The sequence below is a fragment of the Plectropomus leopardus genome, chromosome 6 (genome assembly GCF_026936395.1).
Source record: "Plectropomus leopardus strain MGB_pleo_1.0 chromosome 6, ASM2693639v1, whole genome shotgun sequence".
Taxonomy (NCBI): domain Eukaryota; kingdom Metazoa; phylum Chordata; class Actinopteri; order Perciformes; family Serranidae; genus Plectropomus; species Plectropomus leopardus.
Window position 1 is genome coordinate 12069788 of NC_142181.1, and position 15898 is coordinate 12085685.

Consider the following 15898-nt stretch of genomic DNA (forward strand, 5'->3'; position numbering starts at 1 on the left):
CAACCCCAAGATTTCACAGTGTGCTCATAACAGATAAGATTGTACTGCTCTGTTATAATGTGTAGATACAGACAGAGTGCACCGTGAGCATGGTTGTCTATTTGCAAGGAGTGTGCGTGTGTTTAGCCAATGTGCAGAGACATGAAGGCTAACCTGCTGCCAACTTGGCTTGTCTAAGAAGCAGAGCGGGAGCAGAAGAAGTTGACATTTTGGCAGTGGAGAAGCTGCTGTTCCATCTGCATCGGAAAGGTCACTGCGGTGGGTTTTGGAGCCACAGTATGTGTGCGATTGTGTGTGAGTGTGTGTGTGTGTGTGTGTGTGTGCACCCTGTGCCTGCCAAAAGCACTGTGTTTAATGTGTGTGTCTTTCTCATCAATTCTGTGTGAAAAGAGCAGAGGAGAGCTATAAACAAAGATGCTGGAAGTGTTGGGCATAGCACAAACAGAATAGTAGGAGTCCAACCCCCGCCTCTCTCTCACACAAACACACACATGCATTTGTAGGCTACACACACACATTTTTGCTTTGAAGATGTTTATAAGAACTACGAAGGACCAAACAGACAGTTTTGGTTTAAGGAATACACCAACATTTTATGAAATTTTGTATTACTGAGTAAAAAGAACAATCAAGATCAGTTTATGTCTTTTTATTCAATATAGTGATTGTTGACATATCAAACTGAGCACAGCTGGTGAAGCCCGCTCCCTCCATGACGTAGGCCAAACTAAAAACTCAAGGTACATGCCAAATAAATGTTTTTCAAAATATGTTTTCTATCATTTTAGGTAATTCTCATTACCCCAGTGTATGTTCCAGTGATTTGTTTTCTGATAAGTTTGGTTTTAATTAGTTATTTACCTGTACAAGAAGACAGCTCCTCCGCTGCAGAGATTTCTGCTGCGCAGATTCTGGCTTTGAATGACGTCACCAGTGTGAGATGGCAACGGATATTTTGGCTTCACTTCAGCATGGGGGGGGGGGGTATTTTGGGACATGTCATCCATCTTTATATTTAATTTATGGTCTGGACCCAAGTGAAAAATGCTTCATAGACCTGCGGAGAACTGCAGAGTTTATAATTACCTATAGCTTTATCACCATGAGTGACTTATTTCACATTATCATGGCATTAATAAGAAAGAAATATTTCTAGTGTAGCTTTAAGATCATTGCTAATAGCCAAGAATGAACTGGGTTTTGTTTAATAAGTGAGACTTCCCTAAACATATGAATTAGAGTACTTTTCTATTAGTGATGAGATGTCTCACACAGTCTCCAAGTAACTTATGGCTGAAATGAAGAGAAACAAATCTGGACATAGTCAACAACGACCAGAGAAACTGGCTCCTTGTACTTGGAACCTGAAATAATGGTGTTTGTGCTGGCAATGAATAACAAACACAGTTGCCAGGGCGACCAATGGAGAGATGCATCCAGCAAGTGGAAGGTGTACAAACATCCAGTAAGGATGTGCTGGATATGCTCCCTTTGGAAATTATGTATTTCAGCTGTCACCAATAGCTATCGAGAGCGATAGCCAAACTATGTCCAGCGCCTGTCATAGTTACGATCTAAGTCGGTTCTGGTGTCAGGTCAGCTGAATACTTCACAGCCTGGTGGTTACGGGGCACGCGTGAACCACATCAAGTGCTGGGTGTTCCATTCACAAAGAGCTATGCAGATTCCTTCCTGATCATGTAACCACAGACCAGCTGTTCACAGTCTCGAAGATAATACATGAATAATGAGAGCTTAGCTAATTGTGTCCGCACGTTTTATAGATGTGTAAGAGGCAAAGATGTCCTGAGAGAAATATGTGTGGCGTGTAGAGAGCCCTGAGCTAGTCTTCACGCATCTGGTGTGAGAGCTGCATTCTTGGCATTAAGTCAAGCTCTTTTAAGCTGGGTGTCAGATGTGTTGTTTATGATGTTCGTGGATAAGATATCAAGATGCCAGAGAAGTCTGTAAGGTGTCCAGTTTAGTGACATTACGGTGGCATCTCTGTTGTTTGCAGATGATGTTGTCCTTTTGATCTCTATGGGTGCTACAGAGGAACAATTTGCTGTTTTCAAATGTAAGATTTAGATTCTTCACTGGAAAAGGAGTGACTGTCTGCTACCTAAAGATCCCATTCAGGAGGAGAGTAGGAGGCTTTAGGTGCGTGGTATACCTCCAAGGATAAACAAGGAATTAAATGTTAATTGAGGAGTAGACGCAGCGGGATTGACTGTGTGTGCACACGGCTGTGCGGCTGCATACATCCTCCATGGATGTGTAAACACATGCCTCTGTGAGCATCCCTGATGTGTTTGTTTGGGTCTTTGGATGTGTATAACACACCATATGGGCAGCATGAGGGATCAGACGGTGTTGTTGGAGGACATGTGTGAGATAACAGAAGGAATTCTTCTTGGATATACTGCATGTCTGACCCTCTCCATATAAAAAGCATAATATATAATCAAAGCTGCAGGACGGCTGCTGCAGACTGTCTGGTTCGGCTGCAGAAAGCACCAGACTTTGATTTAGAATTTACAAATATGTTTAAGTGTTAGTTTCGGTCACATTTTAGAAATTCATTGTAATTATTGTTTGTTGTATTTCCCTTTTTCTGCATCCTTTTTAAGTATACATCCGTTTCCCTTCGCTCAATGTTGGGCCATCTGTGATTGGCAGTTAGACTCAGTGCACAAGAAGAAAAATGTAAGTGGAGAGCAAACAAACTTTTTATATCAAGAAATATTTTACTTTTTAGCCTTTGAGCTTTTTTACAGAAATAACTCCTAACTGTTAGTGTTATTGTTGTCTAGCACACAGTAAGTTTAATTTGTGTCTTGAATCCAGAGAGTTATTTCTCTCTTACACAGGTGCACAACATATGTGCTAGCTGGCTGTTGGGAGTAGTCTTGTATTGTGTTCAGGTGCAACTTTCTGGCTAAGAAACAGGCAACAATATTCCCTTCAAATGATGTTATGATGATGATGACGATCGTATGCCCTGCAACTCACATGCATCGTTTGCATGTGTATCTATGTTTTGCATGTCATACACCTATGTCTAATGTGTGTGTGTCAAAAAGAAATTGTGTGCCGAGGCCACTGATGGCATGGTAATAAAAAACCATATTTGCATGATGCTCTGCATGTAAGACTGAATATGGAAGTACTTTGTTTGCTGGTGTGCGTGCCACTTTGATCATATGCTCAAGGTGCATGTGTGAATTGGAGTTAATGTCCAATTCCCTGCGAGAGGATGACATACTTGCATGAGAGAGTGTAAATGCATGTGTGTGTGGTTGTGTGCTACTGGTTGAGGCAGGGGCCAAGGTCTTATCAGGAGAGTGCTGTGCGTGTTTGCATTAATGGGGGGACAAACGTGTTAGTGAATGGGATGCTAAATGAGGAGTGGACGAGGTGGGCAGAAAATGTGTGAGTGCCAGTGTGTGTGTGTTTACATGTGTGAACCGCTGTCCTAATGAAATGTGAAAGCCCTCCAAGTCACCTCTGCCCCCCCCCCCCCCACCCCACCCCCACCCCCTGCTGTACTGAATCCCGTCAGCCCCTCTCTCCCCCTCTGTCTCTCTCACATACACATAAACACACATACACACACACACACACATTCTCTCTTATTCTCTCATTCACACTCATAAACAGACATGCGTGCACAGCTCGTGTTAACATGGAAGCGTTAGCGTGGAAAGAGGTCTTCTCTCTGTCTTGTCTATCCTGTGAGGCGAGGCTCTCCCTGGGCATGTTGAGAGTACAGCTGGCAGTCCGGGAGCCTACACACACACATACACACACACGCACACACACGCATGCAGACAGAGGCACGCTAGGCAGTAGGTCATGAAGCCGCTGGCGTGAAGGATAGACGGGTCTGACACCAGAAGAGCAGACAGCCTGGCTGACATGCACTGGGGAGCATTACTAGGATAACAATGGCGTGTTTCACTGCGACTGCTTGTGTATGTGTGTAAGCGTGTGTGTGTGTGTGTGTGTGTGTGTGTAAATAGGATCAGGGGATGTTGTATGACAACAGCATGAGTGTGTATGTATAAAAATATACAAATTTACCAAAAGACCACCTTGCTGGTGTTAAGAAAATGGAAATTTTACATTCACTTAACCCCTCCCCAAAACAGAAATCCTCCATTGGATTATATGAAACAATGTGCATGGGGCTGCAGAAAAAGTGATACTTGGCATTTCCATTTTTTTTTTTTTTTTAAATCATATCCAAAACCAAATTATTACTTCCTGTAAAGACAAATACAAATCAACCCAATTTCTGGAATAAATGTTGGCATTGTACATTTCTGCAAACCATAGATATGCTACATTTGTATGTTTTATATGTAAAATATGTACATTTATAAGTTAAATTTGTATGTTTCATACATATGTTGAAACTTGACATTGTCATTATGTGTAAGTTTTTATAATTATGTAGAGACAATGCCAGGGTTAACTTGTGGTTAGTTTTAGGCAAAAAAAAAAAGATGTGTGTTACAATTACGTTTTAGCTTAAAATACCCAGTTTGGTTGCAGCAAACACTGAAAATGACCAACTGGAAATATCCTCATGTTTCATTAAAAAAATACCTAGTTTGGTCGCCACAAGCATAGCTGGACATGGCTGGACATGTCCCAGCGTCTTGTTAAAAAACACATACATAACATCTCAATACAAAACATTAACATCTCATACATAAAATAAATTGCCAATAAACACCCACAGAAGAAAAAAGAGGAAATACCACTTCCAGTCAGAGAATCATCTGTTCAGCCATGCTTAAAAAATCTGCATCCTGCCTCATCTCTTTTACTTCATCTTTCTTAAATAATCGCAATCTTAAATCATGATAATATGGGCAATACAAAGCAAAACGAACATCATTTTCAAATTATTTGAGATCACATAAATAACCAGTCATGTACATGTAATCTGAACTATGTCACTTAAGAAATGTAAAATATCCTTGGTTTGCAGAAATGTAAAATGCCAACATTTTATTCTGGTGACTGGGCTGTAAATCAGTCATGATGAGAGGGTTTCTGACATTACCGTAAATTTCGTGAATGACAGCTGTGCTGCTGAGATGGAGAGACTGTGTAATATGCGAGTATATTCCTACTGTAGATGACTTTTGTGGGAGGGTGGCATAAATCCTTTCGTTCTCAAGAAAACTCAAAAGTTTTTACTCATGGTAGCTTCACCTCCCACACAAAGGCAGCAATGACGCTGATGTGTGCACAGACACTCAGACATACACATACACTTGCAGCTGTGGTCCAGATGGGTCAGTTGTCTTCAGTGAATCATACAATCTCTATGACTTAACCGTCACACAGAGCCGGTAGCAAGCAGTACATTTTTCCATATTACCACCTCCTCCCCTCTGCTGCGTTAACTCCCACCCCTGTCTGTATTTTAGCTTCCCTCTCTGACGTTTACTCCCATCTATCTGCTCGACTGTTTCATACTGTCTCTGTCCACCTCTGTCTCACTGTCTCTGCTTTCTGTTATGGTGTCCTTTGTGGTTCACTCCATCCAACATGTCCTCCTTTTATTTTACTCCCCTTTTTAAAGGAGTTGTTTGGCTCTTTACACTTATTTGCTTTTTTGCCAAAGAGTGAGTTAAGACAGTCTGTTCTCATTCCGAACTCGTAAAATACTGCCGCTTTGACTGTGCTTTTGACGTAATAGCGCAACACCTAAATCTACCTTTTGCATCTGCATAAAATGCATCAGGATGATGTCAGGTGAGAACGCTGGCGGACAGAACCGTTTGCAGTGTTATTTTCAATGCTAGTGATTGCTGGAGTTCACCTGTTGCTTCACTTGAGAACGCATCCAGACAAACCTGTCACGTCTGCATAAAACGTAGCGGGATGGCATCAGGTAGAAACATTGACCGTAACCATGTGATATAAGGATCACGAGGGCGCCTATAGGGGAGGCACGAGATTGTGATGGATAGGTCCAATAAACCCGGGACTTTAATGCTGGAATCTGGTGTTTGCTTCCTGTCTTAATGCAATGTTTTTTTCTACACCTAACCATGTGCTTCTTTTCCGTAATCCTAACCATCTGTGCCAGCATTTGCATTTGTTAATATCCTGGCGTTGGTTGCCTTCATGGTAGCTGCATCCTGGAGCGGACAGAAAGGGATACCTAGAGCGAAATATGTAGAAGCGGCAATATGTTACAACTTGGGATGAGAACGTGTTGGTTGAGAAGATGGATACTGCACTTATATCTGTCCACTGAAGCAAAGAGCAGGTTAGATTAGCATAAAGACTAACCCTAAACCTGGGAAAAAGGGAAACAGCTAGCCTAACTCTGTCCAAAGGTAACACAATCTGTCTGCCAGCACCAGAAGCTTACTAATTAACATGTTATCTATTGTTTGTTTAAAGTGTAAAAACAGCAAACTATAGTTTAACTAGGAGTGACGTGCAGGACTGTTTCTCAGACATGTGCTTTGACTTCCTGGTGTTTTCATTGAAACCAGGCAACCTCTAAATGACGACAAGACTCCAGGAAGACAAAGTGCTTAGCTAAGAATTAACCCTATACAAAACTTTGCATATAACCAAAATTGATTGCTTTTTTGGGGGGGCAGCTGTGGCTCAGAAGTAGAGTGCGTCGTCCTCTAATCAGAGGGGTGCATGTGAACAGTCCAAAAAACTGAGTAACAGGTGGCACCACAATAGCCTCAGCCATCAGTGTATGAATGTGTGTGTGAAAAGGTGAAAGTGACTCGCAGTGTGAAAGTGCTTTGAGTGGTCAAAAATGGCTAGAAATGTGCCATACAAGTGTGCAGACCATTTACCATTTATGTTTTTCCAGAGATCATTAATAGTTTTTAAGTGTTTGAATGTCATTTTAATGTCTTCTTATTTTTATGATTATGATTTTCTGTGCTCTTGTAAAGCGCCTTGAATTGCCTTGTATCTGAAGGGTGCTATATAATAAAAACTTGCGTTGCTTTTTATACTTAAGCTCCAGCTCGATATTTAATGGACAGATGTGACAGTAGTAGACAAATAAGTGTGTTATTCAAATTGTCAAACTATTCCTTTAATTCATGTGAGTGTGTGTGTGAGAGAGAGAGAAAGGTGTGGTCTCCCACGTTCGAACAGAAAGAAACAATCCAACTGTTCCAGATTAGTGCTAATTTCTGGGAACACTGAATAGGTTTATACCCACATGTTTAGACTACAGACTCTGTAGCAGTGTGCGTGCATGTGTGTGCGTCTAAGACGCTATTGTATGTTGATTGTTATTTAACAGGAACTGAGTCACTCAAATGTCTTTTTTTTCACACAATCTTTTCCTTCTGTCTCTCCCATGCTGCAGCGAATGAGTGAAAGCAACAGGCCAGGAGGTGGAGCTAAAGTCTTCATATTTCTCTTTCAGGGGCACAAATGAGTTTAGTCATATTATTAATGGATTAATAGCTTGTGGGTCCTTGTAGAGAGATGGCCTTTTGTTTTGCTTTTTTTTTCAAAGGAGGTTGGAGATCAGGGTCAGATAGAGAGCCAGTAGGGATCGAGCGTCTTGCTCAAGGACACTTCAGCAGGGAGTGTGTTTATTCTCGGAAGGTCATGAACTGTGGATGGAGGACAACTTGTTGTTTATTATACAACCCTGCTGCCTACACTTCCCGGACTTTGTGTCATGAAGAGTAGATTTATCCTCTGCTTTTTCACTTGGCTACTCAACTCCCTCTGTGATTCCTCCTCTCCTCTCTCCTGCCACTCTGCCCTTTTGCCAGGAAATGAGGTGATTGACTCCATTTCAAACCATGCCGCAACACAAAGGCAACTGCTGTACACATGCTTCCTGTGGAGAACGCTCAGGGGATAAAGTTCACCCTTTGTGTGAGTCAGTTGTCCTACAACCCACGCATGAACACACCGGTGGGTGCATAAATGTGTATTTAGCATCCAAAAAAAGTGTGCACGTTACAATCAAACACACTCAATCTGTTCACCTTTAGCTCCATTATTCATCTCTGACACTTACTGCTGTGTTATTGCATAACCTGCAAGCTGCGGTTGCCATGCAAGCAGGAACACATACAGAACAATGTACAGAACAATGTACGTGTGTGTGTGTGTGTGTGTGTGTGTGTGTGTTAGTACCCTTTAGTACATGCTCAGAGACAGAGGGGAAGCAATAAATGAATACTCTGTCCTGGCAACAAGATGTTTTCCTGTCAACATTGCCGTATCTGTGCGTGAGTGTTTGAGTGAGTGTATGTGGGACAATTTGGCCAAAACTTTTTCCAGTCAGGAATTGTTGGATTCTCATTCTTTCTGTCATCCTCCACCACTCCTTCAGTCAATATACTTGAAATCTAAACACTATCCAGCGGCCCTCTGGCTCTTTTTCTCAAAGTTTTTCTTCTGTTTCTCCCTCCGTTCCTCTGATGTCTTTGTATACTTGTCATCTGAAGTGATGGATGGTCAGTGAAGGAGGAGGACAAGGAAACATAATATGACAGGATAACTAGAAGAAAAGGGTATCACATATCAGTGGGAGAGACGGACGAGACAGACAGAAGAGGAGATGATACGTTTGGGAAAGGAAAAAGGGAATTCAGAGCCTCACTAGAACCTGTGACATTTGTTACACTATGAGAGTTACAGCCAGAACAAGCATTGTATTTATCTTGATGATGGGATAAGAGCAAAGGCTACAGGGTCTCTAAATTGAGAAAGTAAATCTGAGTTTAATCTGCCCAGTAGACTATTAGATATCTTGTGTGAAAAGTTTACATTTTACCCTGAGTTTGGCATGGGAGGAAAACACCTGGAGTGTACAGAAAAGAAATGATTCACCTTCTTTGTTGTGTGAATATGGTTGTAAACTTCACACCAATCTGCCTTTTACATTTTAATGGTGCTGTAAATTGTGACCCGATGGTGGCACTAGATGAAAGGTCAGGAAGCCATCAAAATATTAGTGTTCCTCCTCAGGAGACCATGTATATCCACAGTAAATTTGGGGATTGGCACATCTGTGTTTGAGATTAATTGCTACAGACTTAAATATTGATCAAGAGAGATGAGAGGTCAATGCGTCACCAAAACCATTGGGAATCAGTCTTTGGAGAGCATATAGATACTGTATGTATTAACTGCGCATGTAAACCTATGTTTACATGCACATTTAAATCAAGCTACAGATAGAGCTCAATTAGGCCATTTAATTGGACTACTGTCTTTGTCCCAGTGAACAAGCACCGGGGGAGAATCAATTTATTGGAGGAAGTATGTCAGACTCGGCCACGGTAAGCGGGGTTATGCTAGTTGCTACTGGACTGTCTTCCAGTTGACTTATTACGTCAAATACCAAACAAGTTAGCAACATGGGTAACTTTTCTGTGCTGAACATTTTGTACGTTCTTTACATGTTTATACCTTTATCTTGTTTTATTTTCTCCCCCTTTACTTCTTCTTTTTGTTTTTCCTGTCTTTCTTCTACAAATTTATTTTGTTTGACTTCTGGGTCAAAGCTCAGCGTGGGGAATACGGAGCATGCACAGAACGCCGAGGCCAGTTCAGGTCCAGTTGGGACATATACGAAACAGAGTAAATCAACCCCCAGCCACATTAGTACAATTTCAATGTAACTAATATGTTTACATGTATTTTAAAAGTCCAGTTTTAGTTGGATTAACACAACCTTTAGAATTTTCGTTTTGTAAATGTACTGACTGAAAGCCCTTGGTCCACTGCTAGCAATCAGATAGCAATACTGATCAATATAAAGGTCCTGAGGAGAATCATAAACATGTTACTGGTGGAAAAAATGTCAGACACAGTCATAGTGGCATTGAAGTTCCTCCTTCTAAACAGATTTTGTCCCATAGCTGGAAGAAATATGAACAGATCACATGTCACCATACAGTTATAATGATACACTGAGTAATATGTGACTGATTACACAATTTAACGGACATCTTGTCAAATGCCACTATTTACCATTTATAGAGATGCAAGCAAAGCAACCTTTGCCACTTCCTGAACAAAAGGAGATGTTTTATGTCCTCTTTTCTGTCTGTTTCCTGGGTCCTCAAGTTTCTGTGGCTAAGACCTGCACGCCAGGGGCGGTACTGGTCACCATGGCAATGCTGGCACCACTTGGTCAAGTTCATTCCCTGGTCACCCCATGTAAAAATGTCTCAGACACAGCTGTAATGGCTGACTTCAGGCCAGGAATAGGCTACTGACTCTAAAAGTGACTTTAGTTTTATGTTCTCAAATTTATCTCATGTAAAGTTATTCATAGCGGCATTTTTCCCATTGAGCCGAGGCTGTTAAGAAGAGGGACGACTTGCAACAACAGAATAAATTTCATTTACAGTATGATAAAATTCAAAGCAACCAATCATAGAGACAGCATATTATCTCATACTGAGCGTGATAATGTGATGTAGGGGACAAATACTGGGGAGATCAAAAAAAAATCAGGAGATATGGAGGGAGTTATTTATTTCAGTAGACAGAAGAAGGCATATCAAAAATCGTATCCACATTAGATAGAGTAGTATATCATCCCTTCTGAAACTTAACTGTTAGGAGTACGAGTTGAGCGTGCAAGTTCAATCAGTGCTAGCAGAACAGAGAGGTTTAAAAAGAAAAAATCCTAAAAGATATGGGGCTTTTAAGAAACCATTTGAGACCAAAATTATAGTAGTAGTAGAGTACTGGGTTAAGGAACCAGTCAAATGAGAAGTTGAGAAGCAGAACCAAAAAAGAAAGAAAGAAAAAGAAGTCATTAAAATATAAAACTGATACATGAATAAATAATCCATTTTGAAGTAACAAATTATTTCTACAGTGGAATAGGACTTCAAATGATAAATCATTGCACAATGAGCTTGTATAACAAGCAACAGCCAAAACGGATTCGGAGAATGAAAACCAAAACCTCCTCCCACCCTTCTCCCATCCAACACACACAAACACTCACAAGTCACATGCACATAGGAGCCCTGGACTCAGCACTGCCAACAAAACTACAGGAAGACAGTGAAGTCATCTGCTCCAAAACTGATTAGAAGACCAGAGAGAGAGAGAGAGAGAGAGAGAGAGAGAGAGAGAGAGAGAGAGAGAGAGAGAGAGAGAGAGAGAGAGAGAGAGAGAGAGAGAGAGAGACAGAGAGAGAGAGAGAGAGAGAGACAGAGAGAGAGAGAGAGAGAGAGAGAGAGAGAGAGAGAGAGAGAGAGAGAGAGAGAGAGAGAGGGAGAGAGACACAGAGAGAGAGAGAGAGACACAGAGAGAGAGAGAGAGCTCCTGAGGCCTGAGTGAGTGAGACACAGTTGCAGTGTGACGGAGAAAGGAAAACAGCAGATCACACCACTCTGGCAGATTGTGCACGTCATGCTTGGGTCAAAGTTAAGCCTGGGACATGAGCTGGAGAGGGAAAGGGAAAGGCAACACGTTGGTGGTGTAAACAGAAACTTAAAGGAATCATTAACTAGCTTTAACATATGAATAGAACCAGGATTCTGCTTTAAAACTCACAGAAATGACACATTCTGCAAACACAAACAGTCACAGCTTGTTAACAGTATAACAGGGTAAATAAATATAAAGGTGCAGCAGATAAAGATGCTGCTCCTGTTCCCTGTAAATAACAACACTTATATTAAATTTAACAAGGGGGCAAGAAGTAGAAGATTTTGAGGATAGAACCAGGGAGGTATCTGAGGCATTCCTCCATTTCCAAACCTGCTGGGCTGGTTTCTGGGTCATTAAAATTCCTCCTCTCTTCTCCTCACATCTCCTTTCTGAAGCCACAGTTTCTGCCCCAAGCGACATGTTGGCTCATGTCCACCTGCTCGGCCTCGCCTCCTCTCCTCCACCTTCCCTCTCTCTCCGTCTTATCTCCCTGCTGCAGAGCACACTGCTTTCCCCGTGAGTCAGGAAGACAAATTTCTCTAGAAGTTTTCTCTCTGCGTCCTTCTGGCTGCCTTGTGTTTCCCTCTCTGTCACCCCTTTCTTTCTTTTCTACATCCAGATGTGATCGCAATAAATTCTCCTTGACGGCACAGATCTAGACAGTCATCCTTCATCTTTGTCTTCTTTCACTCCCTTCCAGCTTTTTTTTTTTTTCTCAAAATCACCTTCCTCTCCCTGGTGTCTTCTCCCTCTTTTTCTCCACTGAAGCGTGTGAGGCAGTATTCTCTGGAGTGTCACTTCTGCTCAAATCTGAGATGATGAAGCAAACAAACGTCCAACCTGCCCAGACTCCTTACCACTTGTTTAAGTATCCCCTGCCAACAACAACAACAACCACAACAAAAACAGCCATGACCTGACTAAAATATGTACAGGCAACCCGAGCTCCCAAGCACTTCCAAATGTCACCTACACAACAGAGAAAACGACAAGTACTATGAAAACAGCCGTGGCTCTGCTAGAGAGGACATCACACATTGAAGTTGAGTTTATGTAAAGTTTCGTAATTAACGTGAAGTTACAGAGGTGTGGTTACTTTGGTTTAGAGAAGAGAAACATGGGGAGGACATACCTTAACATGAGTCAAAAATTCACAAGGTTACGTACATGGAAAAGTCCTGTGTTTTGTGACCTGTTCACCGCCCTGATCTGTCTTCATTCTGGACTGCTCGGGACATCATCCTTCATTACTGCGCAATTAGCATTAATCAACACAGTCTTCCAAAATACATAGGTTGTGCATGAATTTGCCGGCTCATCATTTAGTGGTAAAAACAGCAGTATAAATTACCTGTACCTGAGTATGTATTTCATATAGATAAGTCATTAAAAAAGAAGAATTAAAAAAGAAAAAAGAAAGAAGAATTTTAAGTCCTCAACCATATACAGGGTTCCATCTGAGAAACAATAACAATATGTGTGCCAAGTGATTCATTTAATTCAGTCAGTTAAAAAGGCTGTAATGTGCAGCTTGTCTCATCAATAAAAACTGTTATTTGAATGGCAACCTTTAACCCCCAATGCCTATTAACATAATAACATAATATAACATAATTTTGTGGGGAATCAACTGTGCTTATTATTATGGTAATTACGTGTATAACACTTTGAAATTCCTTTTAAATAATAGGAAAAACTGGTGGACCAATTACATATTTTTTTACTAGTAATCAACTTAAAAACGTGTTTATAATTATGGTAACAGTGCATAACACTTAAGAATTTCTTCAGATAATGTGGAAAACTGAGTTGGAACAAATTAACTTGTATGGGTTATCCACTTAAAATATGAACTTCTGTCCATAATTATGATAATCAAGTATTTAATTACTAATTACTACTTTATGAACACTTTTTTTAAGTTTATTCCTCAAAAAATTACGTTTTTCACATTATTTAAAAGGAAATCTGAATAATATGCTGTCTAACTCTTATGTCTACCACTAACACCTCCAGTGACTGCTAATGGGACAAAACGTCCCGTTATATTTCGGATCTTGTAATCAGAAAAACTGCCCACTACTCTTTGACGAATGGCAGGCACACAAGACCTGCTGACCCACGGCACACATTAACAACACACAAGCTCACACTCCTTCCCAAGCTAATCTCCTACACTGCCCCCTCTACAAGAGCCAGAGCTTGCCTTTGATCAACATACATTGTCCAGGCACACTGGGTGACCTGTGAATGTGTGTGAGGGAGAGAGACAGAAGTTTGGTGGGGGTAGGAGGTCCTAACCTGAAGTGCCGGATATTGTTGAGCCACTTCCTGCCCTCTAAGCCCTGACCCAGAGAAGCATGGCCAAAGAGCCTTTTGTTTAGCTGACCCTCAACCTCTCCTCTGCCCCTCCCCGTCTCCCTTTCCCCCGCTTTCTTTCTTCTTGACCTTTTCTTCCTCTCTCCTTGAACCTCAAACATACACTAATACCAAACTCTTGGAATTGATCATCAAAGAGACCACCAGAGCACACACTCACACAAACACACGCTCTCTCACTCACATGAATTCCAGTTATGTTGCCATAGCAGCAGAGATCCCTGATATCAAGCGCTTTGAACCTGCATGTGAGTAGGTCATTCTCACCTTTAGGGGTCCACTCAGACACATCAGATGTGACACAGAGACGATTTTCTCTAAAGGTTAATGTATGGTGAGAAGCCTGAAGAGTCTTCAGAAATGGTAGCATGCATTATCATACATTGTGACATGCTGGTGGAGGAAGAGGTGAATAAACTAGTCGATGATCCGCACTAGAGGCCTAGTGTCAGGGATGGTAACTGCAGCCTGTCTATCTGCTATTTGGTCCAAAACTTTAGTCCAGATTAAAATATCTGAACAGCTATTAGATGGATTGCTGGCATCGACTGTGATTATTGCAATCATAAACAAGACAGAGCCCCTTGTTGTAATTGTCCCCGGTCTCCCCCACTTTGATTTATGGCAAAATTTCAGCAAATCTAATGGCTTTTCCATCAACTTCAGCTGTAGAGCCTACTTTGTGTTTAGTGCTTATAAGCCAATATTAAGATGCGAAACTAATATAATGAGCATGTTAGCATTTAGCTCAAAGCACAGCTGTTCTGTAAGTCTTGCTTAAGCTGATTGTACTGTGAGAGTTACATAGATTCTTTTTTTATTTTTTTATGTGAGGCTGTGCTAATGTAGTTTACACATCTGAAGTTATGCATTTTAATGTGCCTCCACTGCATCCCTGGTTTTCAGCACAAAGCAGCACGTTATCTCAACAGTGTCAAGCCCTAATACATATGTAACTGTGGCTCAGCTGTAAAGGTGTATGAGGGCACCTAGCTCACTGTGTAAGAAAGTTGATGTCTACATACTGATGCACTGGCACATGGGCACACAAAACATGCAGGAATACAAAACACAATCTCTGTGCACACATACAGTCACTAAGTCTAGTGGTCTGGTATCTTAGGATTTCACTAAGTCTACTTAAACCAGCATGCTTGTCATAGCTCTTGTAGTTATTTTGGGTAACATACTATTGTCAGACAGAGAGACAAATTTACAGCTAGCCTGACTGGTTAGATCACAAAGAGAACAATGTCTGTGTGTTGTGTTTCAGAGTGAAAGGATAACAGGAGTGTGTGTCTGCGTGTAAAAACCTGAGACAGTGGTGTGCAGATTGTGTTGAAGGAAGGTTCAATAAATGTGAGAAATTCTTTGTGCCACTTTATAGCGCAGCTGTGATGGGAGCCCCATAATGGGTTAGCGCCACCACAGAGTGTTCCCTCCAGCACTTCAGCCCATTAACATCCCATTCAACCTTTTAGTCACCTGATTACATCATCTTGTTGCCTCTTTTTAAAATAAATATTGCCCTTTGTGCCTTTTGAAAGATTACACTGTCTCATAAATTTTACCACTTACAGGCTTTTGCAAAAAAACAAAAAATAGATTCCTACAAGGTGCTATCTGTTTTGTTTGTATGTGTGTAATTACAACACAACACACTAAAGAGGAAGCAAAAATAATTTCAGCACTTTTAGTCACCAATCACCTCACATACCTATCTGCATACTCACACCTCAAGGCTGCCTTGTTTTTCTCTGTACCTTCTTTCATCATTTAAGGAAAATTGTATATGTAAACAGAAAGACTACATCAGGTCTATCTGGCTGCATGCAGGCTTCGGGTAGCTCATTAGTAATGCTACCATCTCTCTGTAAAAGCCCATAAAGTCATAAATTCAGATTGTCTGACAGTTTGTTGACTGTGCAGATGCAGATACGGTTCAGAGTGCATGCAATACCAATTAGGTGTTTGGATTTCAGTTCAACCGAAGACCTAGAAATGCATAATTTAGATTTGAAGCAACCGTTGTAAGAGGAGAATATGCAGGTGTACTTTAATGTTCTGTTTAGCCCTGCTTAATGCCACTTTG

At 41.2% G+C, this 15898-nt stretch overlaps 1 protein-coding gene across 1 annotated transcript in view; it reads left to right on the forward strand.

Annotated features, from left to right (window-relative positions):
* tiparp (TCDD-inducible poly(ADP-ribose) polymerase) overlaps positions 1–15898 on the forward strand; it is a 51453-nt gene that overhangs the window by 6995 nt on the left and 28560 nt on the right. The window lies entirely within an intron of this gene.